Source organism: Stenella coeruleoalba (assembly GCF_951394435.1).
Source record: "Stenella coeruleoalba genome assembly, chromosome: 15".
Lineage (NCBI taxonomy): Eukaryota > Metazoa > Chordata > Mammalia > Artiodactyla > Delphinidae > Stenella > Stenella coeruleoalba.
Genome location: NC_137161.1, coordinates 81,270,624 through 81,289,728, shown reverse-complemented (window position 1 = coordinate 81,289,728; position 19,105 = coordinate 81,270,624). Strand labels below are relative to the sequence as shown.

Here is a 19,105-nt window from a genome sequence, read left to right as displayed (position 1 = left end):
TTGTTGATGATTTTTGTGTCCATATTCATAGTGGTCTATAGTTTTCTTTTCTTTGATGTCTTTGCCTGGTTTTAGTATCAGGGTAATACTGGTCTCATGGAATGACTTGGAAAGTATTCCTTCCTATTCTATTTTTTTGAAGAGTCTGTGAATAATTGGTATTAATCCTCTTGTCTATATTGGTAGAATTCACCAGTGAGGACATAGGGACCTGGGCTTTTCTTTGTGTGTAGTTTGTTTGTTTTGTTTTGTGATTCAATCTCTTGTTACAGGTCTACTGAGACACAGAAGAGACACTAACCAGACCCCAGCCCAACCTCAGATTCTGGGTAGATTTCCAGTTCCAGCCCACCTATATCCTCACAGTATACCCACACACTTTTTTTTCCTAATATTTTCAGAGTTAGCCCTATTTCTTGCAAACAAAATACCAAACTACCCTAACAAACATAGAAGTTTATTCCAGGAGTGGAGTTGCAAGCAACAGACTCTCAGAAGAGCTATGGAATCTTCTGTAGCAATACACTGGAGGAAGAGACAGAGACAATTTCTACATCCCTGAATGGGAAGTTAGAATTCCATAGATTAATAAAACAGTTAATGAAGTCTTGGTATTCAGATATTATGTCCACTGAAAGTAAAGCTTTGGTGGACATTATTGCTATTCCTTTAAAGTACATTAGATCACCTAAAGTACTTTAAAAAGCATGGGTGCCTGGGTTACTTCCATAGATATTCTGATTTAATTGTTCTGGGGCAGGGGCAGGGCATCAAGATTTTTCAGATCTCCCCAACTGATCCTAAAGTACATCAGAGTTTAAGACCCACAGCTTGAGAGACATTCTAAGGGAATAAGGAGTGTAAGGACTGTAGGGACATTTTTCACAGCATTAGGTGATTTGAATCAAGAAGGAACAAATTTTAGACCCAGGGTACCTGGATAGAACCAGATAACAATATTCAAGGCTACTTTGTGGCCCTGTAACGAGAAACCATTTTACTATTGGAAACCACTGAAAATTAAATTTCAGTGAATTTTTATCATATTCTCTCTAAAGTGAATATTGATCATATTCTATTTTTCAGCTTGAGTGGCAGGTTTACCAGTGTTCATTTATTTTAATGCATCATAGATAATATGTGTAATATGTATTCTTTGCATATTTTCAAATATGTTATCATGAAATTTTCCTGCCAAATATTTTACAGTAAAAAAAGATATTGTAAATTGCTAAAGTACAGTGTTTGCTAACTTCACAACTGTCCTGGGTTTCTATGGTTAAAATTAAGGTCTTGATTATCAAAGACTGAAATCCTGGCAGTTGGAATAGCAATATCTTAAGGGATGGAACTCCCCAGTCTCCTGGGCCCCTCCAAATAATTTCTACTTCATTCACCACGATTGCCAAGCAAATGTGATGAGTCACCTCTTAATGAGGAACATCTGGTCATAGGAGTTTGGAAAAACTGTGAAACCAAGGATGGTGTGCAAAATCTGAGGAGGAAAAAGAGGAATTACAGGCAAAATGAATTGCAGAAATTTTCTAGGGAGTTGCTGCCGGAGTGACTATGTGGAATTGAATTCTAAGGGTTCATAATCAAGAAAGATGGAATAAAGGAGGCTAGACTATGACTTCATTCCCTTCCTGCCTCCTTCGTCCCTTTATTTCTCTGTCTCTGTCTCTGTTCCCTCCTCCCCACCCCGCCCCCATTTTCCTTCTCTTCCTGCACAGAGTATGGCTGATGATACTTTGTTGAGCTGACACTGAAGAGCTTGACGGTTCTTGGTACACCATCCTAGATGAAAAAAATACCAAGACTGAAGGAGAAGGAGTGACAGTATGTCACCAGTGACCTGCTGATGGCTACTTCCCTCCCTCCCCACAACACACAAACCTCGTCTTCTTCAGAAAAATTCACCACTGATGAAAACACTAATTAGTACAGCCTCTCTGTTGTGGGGGGGTCAGGGTGGTGCACCAGAAGAGCTGTCCCAGCCAGGAACATGCAAGGACAGTGATTAACCACAATGAAAGCACCTCTTGCCTCAGGGAGTCAGTTTCCAAGATGCCATCTTTCCAGACACTCAAGAGAACAGAAGGATGTTTTCCAGCCTTTTCCAGTTTTCAAACTGTTCCCAAGGGCAGCAACTGGCAACTTTCTCCAGGGACTGGGAGGTCCAAGAAGACACTAGGACCATGACAGATTTATTGAGACGTCGCCTTAAGAGCCTCTGGGGAAAGGCTTACAAAGAACCTGGAAGGCTGATGCCTGGGGTGGAGGATTCACTTTCTGTGCTGGAGACCCTTATTGATGGGCAGTCACTAAAAATGAACTCTTAATTTGCTTCATAGAACTCAATGGTTTATCATGCAGAGTGAATCCCATGCCGAGTCCCACTTGTGTGGGGTCTGCCTTTTCCACGTGCCACTTTTACAGCATCTACAGTAATGAAGCTTTCTCCCTGTGGAGAGCCAGCGCTGGGTTCTGTTTTGCATGACGCCTCCTTCTAGCCGGAAATCCCCACACTGCTGGCATCCAGGAGTCAGTGACTCAGGATCACAGGAGAAAAGAAGCATTAACAATGAACAACAGATCACTGCCTGGTTTATAGTCTTAGACTATGGTGGCTGATCGCTTGATTTTACTAAGATAAACCGTTAAGAGTCAAAACCATTGGAGTTTAATAAAAAGAGAATATATTTGCAAAAAAAAAAAAAAAAAAAAAGGAGGCAGACTCAAAGGGAGGCAGGTGTAAAAAGCAAAGTGAGGGGCTTCCCTGGTGGCGTAGTGGTTAAGAATCCGCCTGCCAGTGCAGGGGACACGGGTTCGAGCCCTGGTCCGGGAAGATCCCACATGCCGCGGAACAACTAAGCCCGTGCTCCACAACTACTAAGCCTGCGCTCTAGAGCCGCGAGCCACAACTACTGAGCCCATGTGCCACAAGTACTGAAGCCCGCGCACCTAGAGCCCATGCTCCACAACAGGAGAAGCCACCGCAATGAGAAGCCCACACACCGCAACGAAGAGTAGCCCCTGCTCGCCACAACTAGAGAAAGCCTGTGCGCAGCAACCAACACCCAACGCAATCATAAATAAATAAATAAATAAATAGCAAAGTGAGCGGACCAACCAGTCTCTGTTCTCTGCTGAGGCCAGGCTGACCTTCTGCCTGTGGCCACACTCGTTGTTGATGGATTGAAATGCTCTCCTATCAGTCGGGAAATAGCAGCCTAGAGTCCCCTGATGCCTCACCCCCATCTACCTGCCTCCAGGCCACTGGACCTCCCTCTGATCCTGCTTCTAAAGGGTTAACAGCCAGCACAGCTCTTGGCCTCCTGGAATCTATCTCTGTGCTAAAGTCAGTGCCTATTCTAATTGGCTGGTGGCCATGTGGTAACCAGCTGCTAAATATGTTGACTATCACCCCTAGCTGTGGCCACAAAAAAGGCCAAAGCCAAGTAGGTGTGGTACTTTTGGTACAAGAAATGGCCTAACTCACTGAGTTGAGGTTTTGGCTTCTGCTTGAGGCATGGGCAGGAACAGGACAGATGGGCAGGTCTGGGTTCTGCTTGATTTGTACAGCAAAATAATTCCTTAGTTTAACAAACAAAGATGTAACTCAAGCCAGCACACTACACAGTCACATGCCCTCTGACCGTAAACACCCCTGAGTCAGTTATTGACCTAGAGCTTGGGAACCTTGGAGCAAGGCTGCTAAAGCACCATTCCATTCTCCAGGCTGGTTGGTACCAAAGGTTGACAGGACTTGAAAAATAATGGAGGGTTACCTCAAGCTTAATTAGGTGCGTACTTGATATATGATAAAAAATTTTTTTTCCTGATCTCTTTACCCATACCAGCAGAAGCTATTTCTCTTCCACTGGCAGGTAGAACAGCATATCTTCACAGGGACCTAGTCCACCTTAGCAAAGATGACCAACTATCGGGTTTGCCCAGGGCTGTCTGAAAGTTCTGCATCTCAGGAAACCCCTGGGTCCCTAGCAAACAGGGATGCTTGATCACACTAATTTGCTCTTCCACGAATGTCACCTTAATCTGCTACACTGATGATATCATGCTGATTGGCCTGGACATTACAAAGGAACAAGCATCTTTGTTGTCTTCTTGAGACATGAATGTAATGGAGGTGTGAGCGAAAATTTGCAGAAATAAAAGGACCTGCCACATCAGTGAAGTTCTTAGGAGGTCAAAGTATAATGGAATCTCTCCTTCAAAATGAAGGGGCAGGGGGAGACCATGAAGGACAAGTTGCTACATTTTATACCCTTTCACCTGATAAGGAGTTTTGGAAGCACCGCATATCTCTATTTTAGCAGGGCTTTTTTTCATTGCAAGAAACAAAAGTTCACAAAGCTCAGGTAAGGGAAACATTGATGAGAGAGATGAAGTCTCCCAGATCTGAGGCTCTAGTGGGATCAGGCTTCATATAAATTGAAACCCAAGGAAGTGTGGAGTCCAGGAGAACTCTGGGAATAGGAATTTGTGGATTTTCTTCTATCCCAGATTGTTTGTGTGGCTTAGCCACTGTCTACCACTCCTGTTGGTGTTTGTCTCCTACCATCTGATTCCACATTTCTCACCTGAAGAGCCCGAGAAAGAGAATCTGATTACCTTTTCTTTTTAAAAATTTATGTTTTATGTTTAATAAAGTTTGGCGTGTACATAATTTAAAGAGTTAGATACTTCCAAAGGCTTGTTAGGAAAAAAATGGAAGAATCCTTTCAACCCTTCTTTATTTCCAGCTCTTTGGAAGTAAGCACTTTTTCAGTTCTTTAGCTGATTATTTTGGTACTTGGTATTTATCTCCATATTTCCAAATAATATGGTTATATTTAGAATTCTTGATTTTTCCAGTTTTAACCATTATCTATTGACTTACCACTGTGGGACAAGGAGATCTAGCTTTCTTCCATTACCCAGTCTCCACGCCCACCCACCCCCTACACACACCCCATGTCACCATGCTCCAAATATACATTTGGAATTTTAGTTAGAAAGATATTTAGGATTATAATTTTATAACTATGTAAATGCTATTCACAACTGAGCCATATGTTATAATGTTATTACTTTCCCACATGTTTTCCTTGGAGTTCATTGCCTTGGAGTTCATAATTGCCTCATCTTTTCGTTTGCCTAGTTTTCTAAGCATTTATTCCTCATTGACCCCCTGATACATAAATGTCTTCTCATTATATTCAAACATATGGAGTAGACTGTCACAGAAGTAAAGGTACGTTGCTGTGCCTGCCAGGTGAAGGTTAATTATGAGGTCTTCTGTCAGTTTCATCTTCTTAAAGAAATCCCTACTAGAACCATCTGACCTTCTTTACTCTGGGCTGGCTGCCATTTAGGCCTGTAGCTCAGCTGTCATCTTGAAATCTCCTTTAATCAACACCCCGGGGAGTCCCTTTATCTTTCTGGTGTTGGACCCTCACTCATGGATCCCAAGTCTTCCTCTTTCTTGCTTTAGCCCTTCACTTTGGTCAGTTGACCCTCCACAGAACCCACGGATATGGAGGGCCAACAATACTGTGCCATTTTATATAAGGAACTTGAGCATCATAGATTTTTGGTAGGGACGGTTCTGGACTGAATCCCCTGCAGATACTGAGGGACAACTGTATACAAGTAGCTTCTGAAAAAGAGTGCTCAGGAAATGTTCACGACTGTGTAGCAGAGACTGCTACTTATTCCACACGTCTGTCTTCTATTTTTCCTTAGTAATAAAGTTTTTAGCTGGGCACAAGATCATCCAAAATCAAGTCTTTATTTCTACATTTCCAGCCTCCCTTGCAGCTTCGTGTGGCCATGCGGCCAAATTCTGACCAATGGGATGTAAGCAGAAGTGTCATTTAGCAGCTTCTGAGAAACTTCCTAAAGACATAGCTGGCAAATGCCCCTTGCTCCTTCTTCATCATCCCTTTCTCCATCTGGTGGCTGGTACTCAGATGCTACCATCCTGGACCATGAGGATGAAGCCCACACTCTGGGCATGGCAGAGTGAGGGCTGGAATGAACCTGAGTTGCTGAGAGTTTCATGGAACAGAACCACTCTAGTGACCTGGATTTTTATGTGAGAAAGAAAGAAAATTGTAACTATTGTTTTGGGTTTTCTGTCGCTTGCATCCGAACCTTGAATTAATGAATATGCCTTTATTCCAGAGTAATTCATAATTGCAGGTTAGCTGTGTACGGAACTGCAGGTTGGAAATTATTTTCTGACAGAATTTTTAATGCATTGCTCCTTTGCCTTCCAGCTTCCAGAGGTGCTATTATAAATACTAATTTGGACCATTTGTTTGTATCCTTAGAAATATATATGTATTAAATACATATATTTAATCTCCACTATTTTCAGTTTCACAAGGATGAGCCTTGGTGAGGTTCTTGGTTTTTCTCAGTTGTGTTGGGACACTTGATAGGCCCTTTATATCTAGAAACTCATGCCCTTCTATTCTGGGAAATTTCTTAAATTTTTTCAGTTACACTTTTCCCTCCGTTTTTTTCTCTTCTCATATTTTTTCGTATTTTTAATTTCCAACATTTCTTTCTCGTTCTCTGACTATTCTTTCTAAAAAAAGCATCTTATTTTTGTTTCATGAAAGTAGTATCTTATCTCTCTAAGGATATTAATTATGGGGTTTTTTGTAAAATCTTCTCTCTGCGTTGTATCTGTTTCTTTCAGGTTGCTTATTTCTGTTTTCGGTTTCGGTTTTTTGTTTGTTTTTGTTTTTGTATCTATGCCTTTCATACAAGGTGTTTCCCTCAGAAATACCAGCGATCCTTAGCAGGGCACCGCAGTGAGTACTAAAAGGTGACTGGCAGCTCTGTGTGCCTGGGTAGAGCTTTCTGCCTGTGGGGTTCACTGTAGGGTGATCCAGCTCAACCATTTCCATGGAGAAACTCCAAACGCAATGTCTTTAAGTCTATTCTCTTCAGCTAGTCATATTTCAGAAAATATTTCTTTGGGGCTAGTCATATTTCAAAATATACTTTTAAGCTTCTGCCTGGAGGATAAAGGCCGGCTACCAGCATTTTGGGAGCTGAGGTCGGGGGCGGAGGTGGGTTTGGTGTCCCAACATTTGGTGCACTTTAGCTTTCTTTAAATCCCCATATTTTCAATAAGGTACCTTCATCTTCAACTGGGCTTGGATGCCACAGTCCAGAAACCTTCTGTTTTACCTTCTCCAGGAATAAACTTCCAGTGTTCTTTCGAGGTAGAGAAGGGGCAGTCGCCTACCTGTGAGCCCTAAAGGGGAACGGAACCTAGTTGTCTAATGTCTTTTTTATAAATTGAGGTGAAATTCACATAACATACAACTAACCATTATAAAGTATACAGTTCAGGGGCATTTAGTACATTCACAGTGTCTATCTAGTTCTAAAGCATTTTCATCACCCCCAAAGAAAGCCTCACAGACCTTAAGCCATCACTCCTCATTGCCGCCTCCCCCAGACCCAGCCACCAGCATGCTTTCTGTCTCTGTGGATTTACCCATTCTGGACATTTCCTATAAATGGAATCATACAACTTGTGCCCTTTTGTATCTGAACTCTTTTACTTAGCATAACGTTTTTGAGATTTCTCTACACCGTCACAGGTGACGGCACTTCATTCCTTTTTATGGCTGAACAATATTCCATCATATGTATGTACCACAATTTCTTTATCCATTCAACCACTGATGGACATTTGGGTTGTTTCCACCTTTTGCCTATTGTGAATAATGCTGCTATGAACATTTGTGTACAAGTATTTGTTTGAGTACCTGTTTTCAATCCTTTTGGGTGTATACAGGCATACCTCATTTTACCGCACTTCACAGGTATGGGGGGTTTTTTTGTTTTGTCCTGTTTTGTTTTACAAATTGAAGGTTTGTGGTAACGCTGCACTGAGCAAGTCTATCTGCATCATTTTTCCAACAGCATTTGCTCACGTCATGTCTCTATGTTACTCTAAACTCTAAATTACAGTTTAGTAATTCTCGAAATATTTCAAGCTTTTTCATTATTATTATACTTGTTACAGTGATGTGTGATCTTTGATGTTACTATTGTAATTGTTTTAGGGCACCACAAACCGCGCTCATATAAGACAACAAACGTAAGCAATAAATGTTGTGTGTGTTCTGACTTCTCCACTGACGGGCTATTCCCCCACCTTTCTCCCTCTTTTGGGGCCCCTCTATTCCCTAAGACAACAATATTGAAATTAGGCTAATTAATAACCCTACAATGGCCTCTGAGTGTTCAAGTGAAAGGAAGAGTCACATGTCTGTCACTTTAAATCAAAAGCTAGAAATGATTAAGCTTAATGAGGAAGGCATGCTGAAAGTCAAGACAGACCAAAAGCTAGGCCTCTTGCATCAAACAGTTAACCAAGTTGTAAATGCAAAGGAAAAGTTCTGGAAGGAAATTAAAAGTGCTAGTTCAGTGATCATATGAATGATAAGAAAGCAAAACAGCCTTACTGCTGATATGGAGAAAGTTTTATGATCTGTACAGAAGATCAAACCAGCCACAACATTCCCTTAAGCCAAAGCCTAATTCAGAGCAAAGCTCCAACTCTCTTCAATTCTGTGAAGGCTGAGAAAGGCTAGGAAGCTGCAGAAGAAAAATCTGAAGCTAGCAGAGGTTGGTTCAGGACGTTGAAGGAAAAAAGTTGTCTCCATGGGCTTCCCTGGTGGCACAGTGGTTAAGAATCAGCCTGTCAATGCAGGGGACACAGGTTCGAGCCCTGGTCTGGGAAGATCCCACATGCTGCAGAGCAACTAAGCCCGTGCGCCACAACTACTGAGCCTGTGCTCCGGAGCCCACATTACTGAGCCCACGTGCCACAACTACTGAAGCCCACGTGCCTAGAGCCTGTGCTCCGCAACAAGAGAAGCCACTGCAGTGAGAAGCCCGCGCACCACAACGAAGAGTAGCCCCCGCTCACCGCAACTAGAGAAAGCTCACATGCAGCAACAAAGACCCAATGCATCCAAAATAAATAAAAAGAATTAGGCTAAATCTACTCTGCTCTATAAATGGAACAACAAAGCCTGCATGACAGCACATCTGTTTACAACATGGTTTACTGAATATTTAAGCCCACTGTTGAGAACTACTGCTCAGAAAAAAAGATTTCTTTCAAAATATTACTGCTCATTGACAACGTACCCGGTCACCCAGGAGCTCTGATGGAGATGGACCACAAGATTAATGTTTTCATGCCTGCTAACATAACATCCAGCCCATGGTTCAAGGAGTCATTTTGACTTTCAAGTCTTATTTTCTTCCCTTTGCTTTGTTTTTAAATTTTATTGAAGTATAGTTGATTTACAATGTTGTGTTAGTTTCAAGGGTATAGCACAGGGATTCAGATCTATATCTTCTTTTTCAGATTCTTTTCCCTTATAGGTTATTACAAAATATTGAGTATAGTTCCCTGTGCTATACAGTAGGTCCTTGTTGGTTATCTATTTTATATATAGTAGTAAAGTCTTATTATTTAAGAAATACATTTCTTAAGGTTATAGCTATCACAGATAGTGATTCTTCTGATGGATCGTGGCAATCAACTGAAAACCTTCTGGAAAGGATTCACCATGAAGAACATTCATGATTCATTAGAAGAGGTCAAAATACCAACATTAACAGGAGTTTGGAAGAAGTTGATTCCAACCCTCATGGACGACTCAAGACTTCAGTGGAGGAAGCAACTGCAGATGTGGTGGAAAGAGCAAGAGAACTAGATTTAGAAGGGGAGCCTAAAGATGTGACCAAATTGCTACAATCTCATGATAAAACCTTCATGGATGCAGAGTTTTCTCTTCTGGATGAGCAAAGAAAGTGGTTTCTTGAGGTGGAAACTACTCCTGGTGCAGATGCTGTGAAGATTGTTGAAACGACAACAAAGGATTTAGAATATTACATAAACTTAGTTGATAAAGCAGCGGCAGGGTTTGAAAGGATTGACTCCAATTTTGAAAGAAGTTCTACTCTGGGTAAAACGCTATCAAACAGCATTGCAGGCTACAAAAAAAATCATTTGTGGAAGGAAGTGTCAATCAATGTGGCAAACGTCACTGCTGTCTTACTTTAAGCGACTGCCACGGCCACCCCAGCCTTCAGTAACCATCACCCTGATCAGTCAGCAGCCATCCACACTGAGGCAAGACCCTCCACCAGCAAAAAGATTATGACTTGCTGAGGGCTCAGATGATGGTTAGCATTTTTAGCAATAAAGTATTTTTTTAAAAATGTTTCTCACCCCCTCTTTTTAAAAAATATTTATTTATTTATTTGGCTGCGCCACACGGGTCTTAGTTGCGGCACGTAGGATCTTTAGTTGCAGCATGCAAACTCTTAGTTGTGTCACGTGGAATCTAGTTCCCTGACCAGGGATCGAACCCAGGCCCCCTGCATTGGGAGCATGGAGCCTCAGCCACTGGACCACCAGGGAAGTCTCAGCAATAACGTATTTTTAAATTAAAGTATATACATTGTTTTTTAGACATAATGCTATTGCACACTTAAGAGACTACAGTATAGTGTAAACATAACTTTTATATGCACTGGGAAACCAAAAAATTTGTGTGACTCACTTTACTGTGATATTCGCTTTATTTCGGTGGTCCAGAACCAAACCCACAATATCTCCGAGGTACGCCTGTACCTAGGAGTGGAACTACTGAGTCATATGGTAATTCTATATTTACCTTTGTGAGGAACTGTCAAACTGTTTTCCACAGAGGCTGCCCATCAGCAGTGTACAAGGGTTCCAATTTCTACACATCCTGTCTGACAACTGTCACTTTTATCTTTCCTTTTTTTGAAAAATTATAGTCATCCTAGTGGGGGTGAAGTGGTTTTGATTTGCATTTCCTAATGACTAATGATACACTGACCATCTTTTCATGTGCTTATGGCTTTTCATATATCTTCTTTGGAGAAATGTCTAATCAAGTCCTTTGCCCATCTTTTAAATTGGGTGGTTTTTCTTTTTGTTGTTGAGTCTAATGCCTTTGTAAACTGACTTTCAATTAAATCTCACATCTTATTTTTAGTCTCTATATTAACCCCACTTCCAGAGGTACCTGCTGCCACCAGTTCCTGAGGGGTGCACCTGAAGTTGTGCCACAGCTTACTGGGGTTCTGTTTGTGGGTGTTTTTCCCATCTTTTTATCCCCCCTGTATTTCATTTTCAGTAGTTTCTATTGGTATGACTTCAAGTTCATAATCTTTTTTTCTGTAGTGTCTAGTCCACTGTTTACCCCATTCACCATACTTTTCATCTCAGACATTTTATTTGTCATTTCTAGAACTTAGATTTGGGCCTTTTTATATCCTCTTTATCTCCTCTTATCATGCTCATACTTTCCTCTACCTTCTTCAACATAAGATATATATTTTGAACAGCTGTTTTGCTCTCCTTGTCTACTAATTCTATCATCTGTGTCATTTCTGGGTCTGTCTCTATTGTTTGATTTTCTTGCCTCACTATGGGTTGTTTTCCTGCTTTTTCGAATCACTGATTCTTTTTTTTTTCTTCTTCCATGCTGCATGGCTTGTGGGACCTTAGTTCCCGGACCAGGGATTGAACGCGCACCCTTGGCAGTGAAAGCGTGGAGTCCTAACCACTGGACCGCCAGAGAATTCATATCTGACTCTTTTTATATTAGATGTCAGACACCGTGAATTTTACATCTGGGTGCTGAATTTCTTTGTGTTCCTTTAAATATTTTTGGCTTCTCTGTTGGGATGCAGCTAAGCTATTTGGAAATAGTTTGTAATTTTTTTCAAGGCTTGCTTTTAAGATTTGTCAGTGGGACCAAAGCAGTCTTTAGTCTAGGGCTGATTTGCCTACAGTACTATGTAGCAAATGCCTTTCGGAGTCCTCTCAATGCCTTGTGTATTATGAGGTTTTCCATTCTGGCTGTTAGGAATGTGAAATATTCCTAGACTTGTGTGCTCTCTAGAAAGTGTTTCACCTGTTCCTTTCTGGTGGTTCAGTATCCAGCCTTGAGTAGTTTCTTCATCCACACGTGATGATAAGTACTCAGCCAAAGACTCAAGAGGAACCCTCTGAAGATTTCAGGACCTCTTTCTCTGTCTCTGTGCAGCTCTCCTTCCAATACTTTGCCCTGTAAACTCAAGCTCTCTTGGCCGAAGCTCTATCTCCTCAACTCAGGGAACCCAGTGGGCTGTGTGTCAGGTCCCCCTTCTTGTACTGCAGCCTGGGAACTCTATCCAGACAGCAAGCTGGGGCAATGATAGGGCTGACCTCATTCTTTTCCCTTTTCTCAGGTATCAATGTCCTGTGCTGCCCACTGTCCAATATCTGAAAACAATTGTTTTATATACTTTGCCCCTTTTTTCAATTTGGCTGCACCGCGCGACTTGCGGGATCTTAGTTCCCAGACCAGGGATTGAACCCGGACCCTCAGCAGTGAGAGTGCGGAGTCCTAACCACTGAACTGCCAGGGAATTCCCCTTTGCCCATTCTTAAGTCATTTAAAGTGGGAGGGTGAATGCAGTCCCCGTTACTCCATCATGGGCAGAGATGAAGTGTCCTTGCTTGTCTCATCACAGCAGACAACTTTAAAGGCCATAGGTCATGGTATGATTTGTCTGTCTTAGGATCATGGGTCTTCCCACCTTTCCCATCAGTTGCGGTCAGTGACACTAAGCACAAAATTCTACTGCTACAGTGGGCTGCCCACTCAGTGTGGGCCATGGGAAGACGGGGCTGATTTCCTTAGAAGAATCTGTGAGCCCGGATGGGCCCATGGCCAACTTGCGTAGAGTGAGCCTGCTTAGGACTCCTTCTTTGACTCATTTACCAGTTGGCCTGAAAATATGTCCACTCGAGGGAGGAGAGGACAAAAAAGGAAGTTTTGAAACTTCGAGGGAGGAGAGGACAAAAAAGGAAGTTTTGTCCAGGCTGCAGAGCAAAATGCCCTTATGGCCTTGCCAACCATAGTGCTAGGGTGTCTAGTCCACTGAACTTTGGCATGGCCAACAGAGCATCACAGTGGGGCTCCTGCGGGTTTGAAGCAAGATGACATTTCAGCAGATAACTATTCTCCCTTCAGGAAGCATCTTCTATTGTGCTCCTGAAGTCTGGTGTAAATATCGGGGGTAGAAATTTACCGTGAAACCTGAGCTGAGCACTGTTTATCCATCTCGCCTCAGAATGGGGCAACCCAGAGCCTTCCATAACTAAGTAGACTCCAGATTCTGAAGGCCTAAGTAAGCTACCTGAGACATTGTTTACATCTTTGTATGCTTCTCCCCTCCCCTGTCACATATGTTTTCACTTGGCCCATTTGGGAGGGAGTCCCCTATGACGAGGTAAACGAGGGTAAAAAGACTCTAGCCAGATTTACAGATGGTTCCTTGTAGTATGCTAGTACTGCCTAGAAGTGAACTGGTTCAGCATTATTCAATCAAAAGCCCATAGACAGTTTCATTTTGAAGATGGTAGCATAAAGGCAGCATTTCCTCTCTACCTTCTCGCAACCATCCAAGAGCAATGGAGAGAATAAGAAACAGAAACACAAATTCCAATTTCAGCAAAACAATCAACTAGCTCCAGCTTCAAACCACAATTCCAATGGAATGGCTGCCGAAAGTAGTGGAGTTCCAGAGGTGTGTGTGGAAGGAAGGGTAGCAAGGTCACTGCTATTGCAGATCTCAAAAACAGCCAGGACAATACATGTCTCAAGGATGAGGGGCATACCATGGCACGCAAAAGCCCTTGAGGGTCTGTCTCAGGTGTTTGAGATGGGGAACTGAGTAGGTCAGAGAGGAGCTTCCTGGACCCAGTTTAACTCAGAGAAACAGAAGAGTTAGAGTGAATGACAGTCAGACTGGCAAGTCCCAGCATGAGGCCCTCTCTCTCTCTCTCTCTCTGGGGTAGCAAGGTAAAAGAGGGACTTTACCGGACATCCCTGGTGGTCCAGTGGTTAAGACTCCGTGCTTCCACTGCCGGGGACGAGGGCTCGGATCCCTGGTCGGGGAACTAAGATCCCGCATGCCACATGGTGCAGCTAAAAAAAAAAAAGAGAGAGAGAGACAGAGAGAGACACTTTACATTATGAAAAACTCTACAAGTAAGTAAACAGGGAGTTGGATGAATTCAACAGCATAATAAGGTAGGTCTGATATTATCAAACACACCTTAGTTTCAGGTACCCAAAGAAAATTCACAAAACTTGGCTATATATTAGGCTACAAAGAAAGCCTTGTTAAGCTTGAAAAAATAGAACTAATACACATCCATCATTCTCTGATCACTGTGTAGTATCACTAAACATTAAGATTAAAACTAAGAGAAAAAAAATGTCCCTATGACCTGAATATTTTTTTATTTTTCTCTTTTAAAAGAACTCTTTTTTTTTTTCAGGCTGAAGGCAAAGGGAACATGAACCGGCTGGTGAAGAAGGGAGGTTATTCATACCAGCTACAGCTTTGTTGTAGAAAAGTTCTATAGCTTCTACATATATTTCTTTAAAAGAAACTTGAGTCAATAAAGAAGTACAAATCAAAATGCAGAATATTTAGAAAATAACAAAACCACAACCTTACAGAATCTATGAGATACAGCTAAAACAGTGCTTTTAAAAAAAAAATTTTTTTTTTTTTGGCCGCACCATGCAGCTTGCAGGATCGAACCTGGGCCCCCAAAGTGAAAGCGCCGAGTCCTAACCGCTGGACCGCCAGGGAATTCCCTAAAACAGTGCTTATATGAAATGTTTTTAGCCTCAATTAATAAAAAATTAAAATAAAATAAGTAAGCATCCAACGCAAGAAATTAAGATCTTTAAGACGTTGACTGGTGTGTGGGTCACCGTGGAGCCACGCCTCTCCACTGCCTGCTGGGCTGCGTGCCCCCTCCTCACTCTACAGCCAGCAGTAAGCACGCCCCACCTCACATTCTGCCTATGGCCCACCTGCCAGCTCCCAGCCCTTGCCAAGGTACATCAAAGGGCACTGGTACTACTTTGTGAAGACCCCTTTTAAAGCTTGACATGCTTTGCCCTAGTCCATGCTATTACGACTCCAGTCAGCAAAGGAGAAGTACCAAACCACCAGAACCCAGGCAGACGGTCACAGCCAGGGCAGCTACAGCTTTCTTGTAGAGTTTCTTCTGACATTTCTCTCCTTAAAGAAGGAGAAAAGATATCCACTATTATTTAACTAGTTCTAGATGCTCAAAAACTAAATTACACAAGAGAAATTAGAGATTTTAAAAAATCAAAAGAAGTTAAAACTATCACCATTTGAATATCAGGGGATCTCTACCTAGAAAAAATGAAGAAAATAACCGAAAAAAAAAAGTATTATGAACAGTAAGTGAAATCAGTAGGAGGTTGGATACAGTCCTGAGGCCCGAATGGAGCACCAGGTTTCTTGGGAAACTGTCAGGAATGTAGTGGCAGGTCATGTCTATCAGATCCCTTCACTGAGGGTGTGGTCATTTAAACATTCTGGAAGAAACACTTATTCTGTATTTGGGTTTTCTTTCCCAGCAGGTCATGCCTCTGAGTATTTCACCAACCCTGGAATTACTGACTTTGCATAACACAGGGGGGTCCAGACAAAATCTCTCCAACCAGGAAACTCATTTCCTAGTGAGAGAAATAAGACAGTTGGCCAGCCATGGACCATGATCATATTTCCCATCCACAAGAAGCAGCTGGTCCTATAGAACAATGAAACGGTGTTCTGAAAGCAGATCTAGCAGTACCCAGGAGACTGCACCTGTGAGGCTGGGACACTTTCTTGTAGAAAATGATACGTGGAAAAAAAAGAAAAGAAAAGAAAATGATATGTGATCTCACACAGTGACTGAAACGCAGTGTCAATTCTCCCTCAGCCGATATTAGATGTTCAGAAACCAAGGGCTGGGGTCGGGGGTGGATGGTGGCAGCTCTCACTATTACTTTGATCTCTAAAAATATTTCCTTTCCATCCCCCAAATCACTCATGTTCTGTGGACTTGACTGTCCAAGTGGGCGAGGTATTTTCACCAGGGAACCCGGTGAGGGTTCCACCTGGCCATCTGGGACTCCTCCCACCACAGGCTAATGGCAGAAAAGGGTGTTCCCGTGCTAGCTGTGCTCTGATTATACAGGGGAAATGGGGTTGTTACTCCCCGATAGGGTTTGGGAGGGGCAGAGGAGGTTGCCTCCTTGCACCACCACACCCAGTGGCGCAAATTAACCGAAAACGATCACAGTGCATATTAACGTTCTAATTTTCGTCCCCCACGACTATCCTGTACACCAGGGTTTGCGGTAGCTAAGACTACCAATTTGTTCAAGGTTTCAGGATAGTAAGAAACAACCCTCGGCTGACGGGAAATACAGGAGGAATGGGCAGCACTTGGAAACTGTGAACTCCAGAAGGAATGTTTAAAGTGGTCCGAGATGTCACAGCTGCATATCTGGATGTGACTTGGTGTCATCTTTTTTTCTGGGGGGCAGGGTGGGGGCAGCGTTTAAGTGCATTTGCGGCTGTGATAACTGGAGAGATGAAACCAAGTCCACATCGGGGTGCCCAGAGCTTAGTTCTGGGCCCTCTTCTCTGTCTACATGCTGCACCTAAGCAACCTCACCCAGTCTCATGGCTTCAACTAGCTCCTGTACACCGATGACTCCTAAACCTACATTTTCACTTCCGGCCTCACCTGCAAATCCAAACTATATATCCACCTGCCTACTTGATCAACTACTTGGAGGCCTCACAAGTGTCTCAAATCAATATATCCAAAGCAAAGCTACTGATTTCTGGCTATCAGCATCCCCTAACCTTCTTCTGCCACAGTCTCCTTTTTTTTGTCAATAAATGGCACCATAAGCCACCCAGTTGCTCAAAACAAAAATCTAGAGCTGCCCTGTCCAATATGGTAGCCACTAACCACATGTAACCACTTCAATTTAAATTTTAATTAATTAAAATAAAGTAAAATAAAAATTTCAGGTTCTCAGCTTTATTAGCCACATTTCAAGTGCTCAATGGCCACACGTAGCTAGTAGCTACCATACTGGACAGTCAGATACAGAACATTTCCATCATCACAGAGAGATCTATTGGACAGTGCTTCTCTAGAGAGGTTGCCATTGATTCCTCTTTCCCTCACCTCCCACATGTAATCCATTGACAAACCCCATGGATTTTACCTCCAAAACATTCCCTGAATCAATCCATTACTCTCCAACCTACTCCTACAACCCTAGTCTCTGCCACCATCACCTTTCACCCCGACTGCTGAACTCACTTCTTAATTGCCCTAGTTTAAATCATCCCCACTGTAACCATTTCCGCTATAGCAGACAGAATGATTCTTTTTGAAACTGAACATCAGATCATCTCTTGCTCCTGCTACAATCCTTCCAATGGTTTCTGTGGCAGAGGCTGTGGTTTTATCCTAATATCCTTTCTCCCCTTCCACCTCGGTAATAGAACCTCTGAAGTTTAGGTGAGCACATAGAAGCCCAAAATAAAGAAAACATTTTCCAGAGTCCCTCCTTGCACTTAGGTGTGGTCATGTGACTGAATTCTGACCAGGGTGAGCCAACGAGGTTGTGTGTATGTCCTTAAAAAGAGCAGGTTCTTCCTGCTGCTGTAACAGACATGATGGCCAAAGCTGGAATAGACCATGAGGTGAACTTGGGAGGGGAGGTCATGCACTGTGGAGCAACAAGATAGAGGGAGTGTGGGTCCCTGACACAGTGGAGCAACCCACCAGCCCTGGAACACCTACCTAGACTTTTACATGAGAGAGAAATAAACTTCATCTTGTTTAAGCCCCGATTATGTGAGGTATTCTGTCATAGTGGGACTTAATTCTAATACAGCTTCCCATCACACTTAGAAGAAAATCCCAAGTTCCTTACTGAAGTCTGTAAGGTTCTACACGATCAGGTCCCACTCCAGTATAATCACTCCAACCTGCTTTGTTCTTTGCTGCTTCCACACACCAAGCTTCCTCAAGCTTTAGGGCCTTCGAACTTGCTTTTCCTTCTGCCTGGGTTGCTCCTTTTCTGTTATTCAGGTCTTAGCTTTAAATATCACTGCTTCAGAGATGGTCCCCTGACCAATCTGAAATACCCAAGTCACTCTCTTTTACAATACCTTACTTTGGTTCTCTGCATAGAACTTACCAGAGCTGATGATTCTTGGTTTATTGTCTGCCTCTCCTACTAGAATGTAAATTCCATGAGGATAGGAATTTTGATTGGTTGGTTCACTGCTGTAGTCCAAGTGTCTACAACAGTTCCTGAACCCTAGTAAACTACTCAATAAGTGTTTGTCAAATGAATGCTCAAATACTGTTCCACGGATAGGGTGGTGGTTAAAAGCAGGACTTCTAAAGTCAGACGTCCCAGAACAGAACACTGGCTGGGCCACGAATCAGTCGTGTGACCTACCTAAGTTGTATACCTAAGACTCTCTGTAAAATGAGATTTCCTACAGCATAGGGTAGGAGTAAAAAATATATACATATATAGCGTTTATAAAGCACTCCCTCTCCTTCTCCCTTCCTTACTCTGAGAGCTCCCGTCTTTTCTCCTTCTCTTTGGCTCCTCACTTGGCCACTTCCCTTCGGCTTTGCGTTCCTCTCGGCACACTCTAGCTGAAACTAGTCCTTTGAAATTTAGCGGGAATTATCATCCCTCAGGAGGACCATAGCTGCGCACGCGCAGGACACCCACTCTTTCTCGTCAGCAATCTTTGCAGCCTCGACAGCCAATCAGAGTTATCGTCGGAGCCGAGTTCCGAAGACTCACCAATCGAGTGTGGGAGGCGGTCAGCCCTGGAGGCAGTGGCGAGAGGGGGCGGGAACAAGGAGAGAGCACGCACAGTTCTCGCAGCCAGGGTCTCAGCAGCCCAATCCGAGAGGCCTGAGGTCTGAAGGCAGTGGGGCGTGGCGTTGGCAGCTCCCGCAACTCGAGGCCGTCCAATGCCGGGCCAATCAGACTGAGGAGGTGGAGGAGGCTAGCCAATTAGCGTGCAGGACAGGAGAAGCAGGGGGTTGAGGAGTCTCGCGCGGCTGCCGCCGGCTCCCTAGCTTCTGTCGGGGGAG

General features: G+C 43.1%; 1 long non-coding RNA gene across 1 annotated transcript in view; it reads right to left on the bottom strand.

Annotated features, from left to right (window-relative positions):
* The window catches only part of LOC307198343, a 41,541-nt gene extending 23,067 nt beyond the window's left edge, over positions 1-18,474 (bottom strand). Inside the window, exons 1-2 of the long non-coding RNA XR_013831614.1 lie at positions 18,183-18,474; positions 13,956-14,063 (exon numbers count right to left, since the gene is read on the bottom strand). This is a non-coding gene — a long non-coding RNA (uncharacterized lncRNA). The remainder of the gene's footprint in view (positions 1-13,955; positions 14,064-18,182) is intronic.
* Positions 18,475-19,105: the final 631 nt, after the last annotated feature.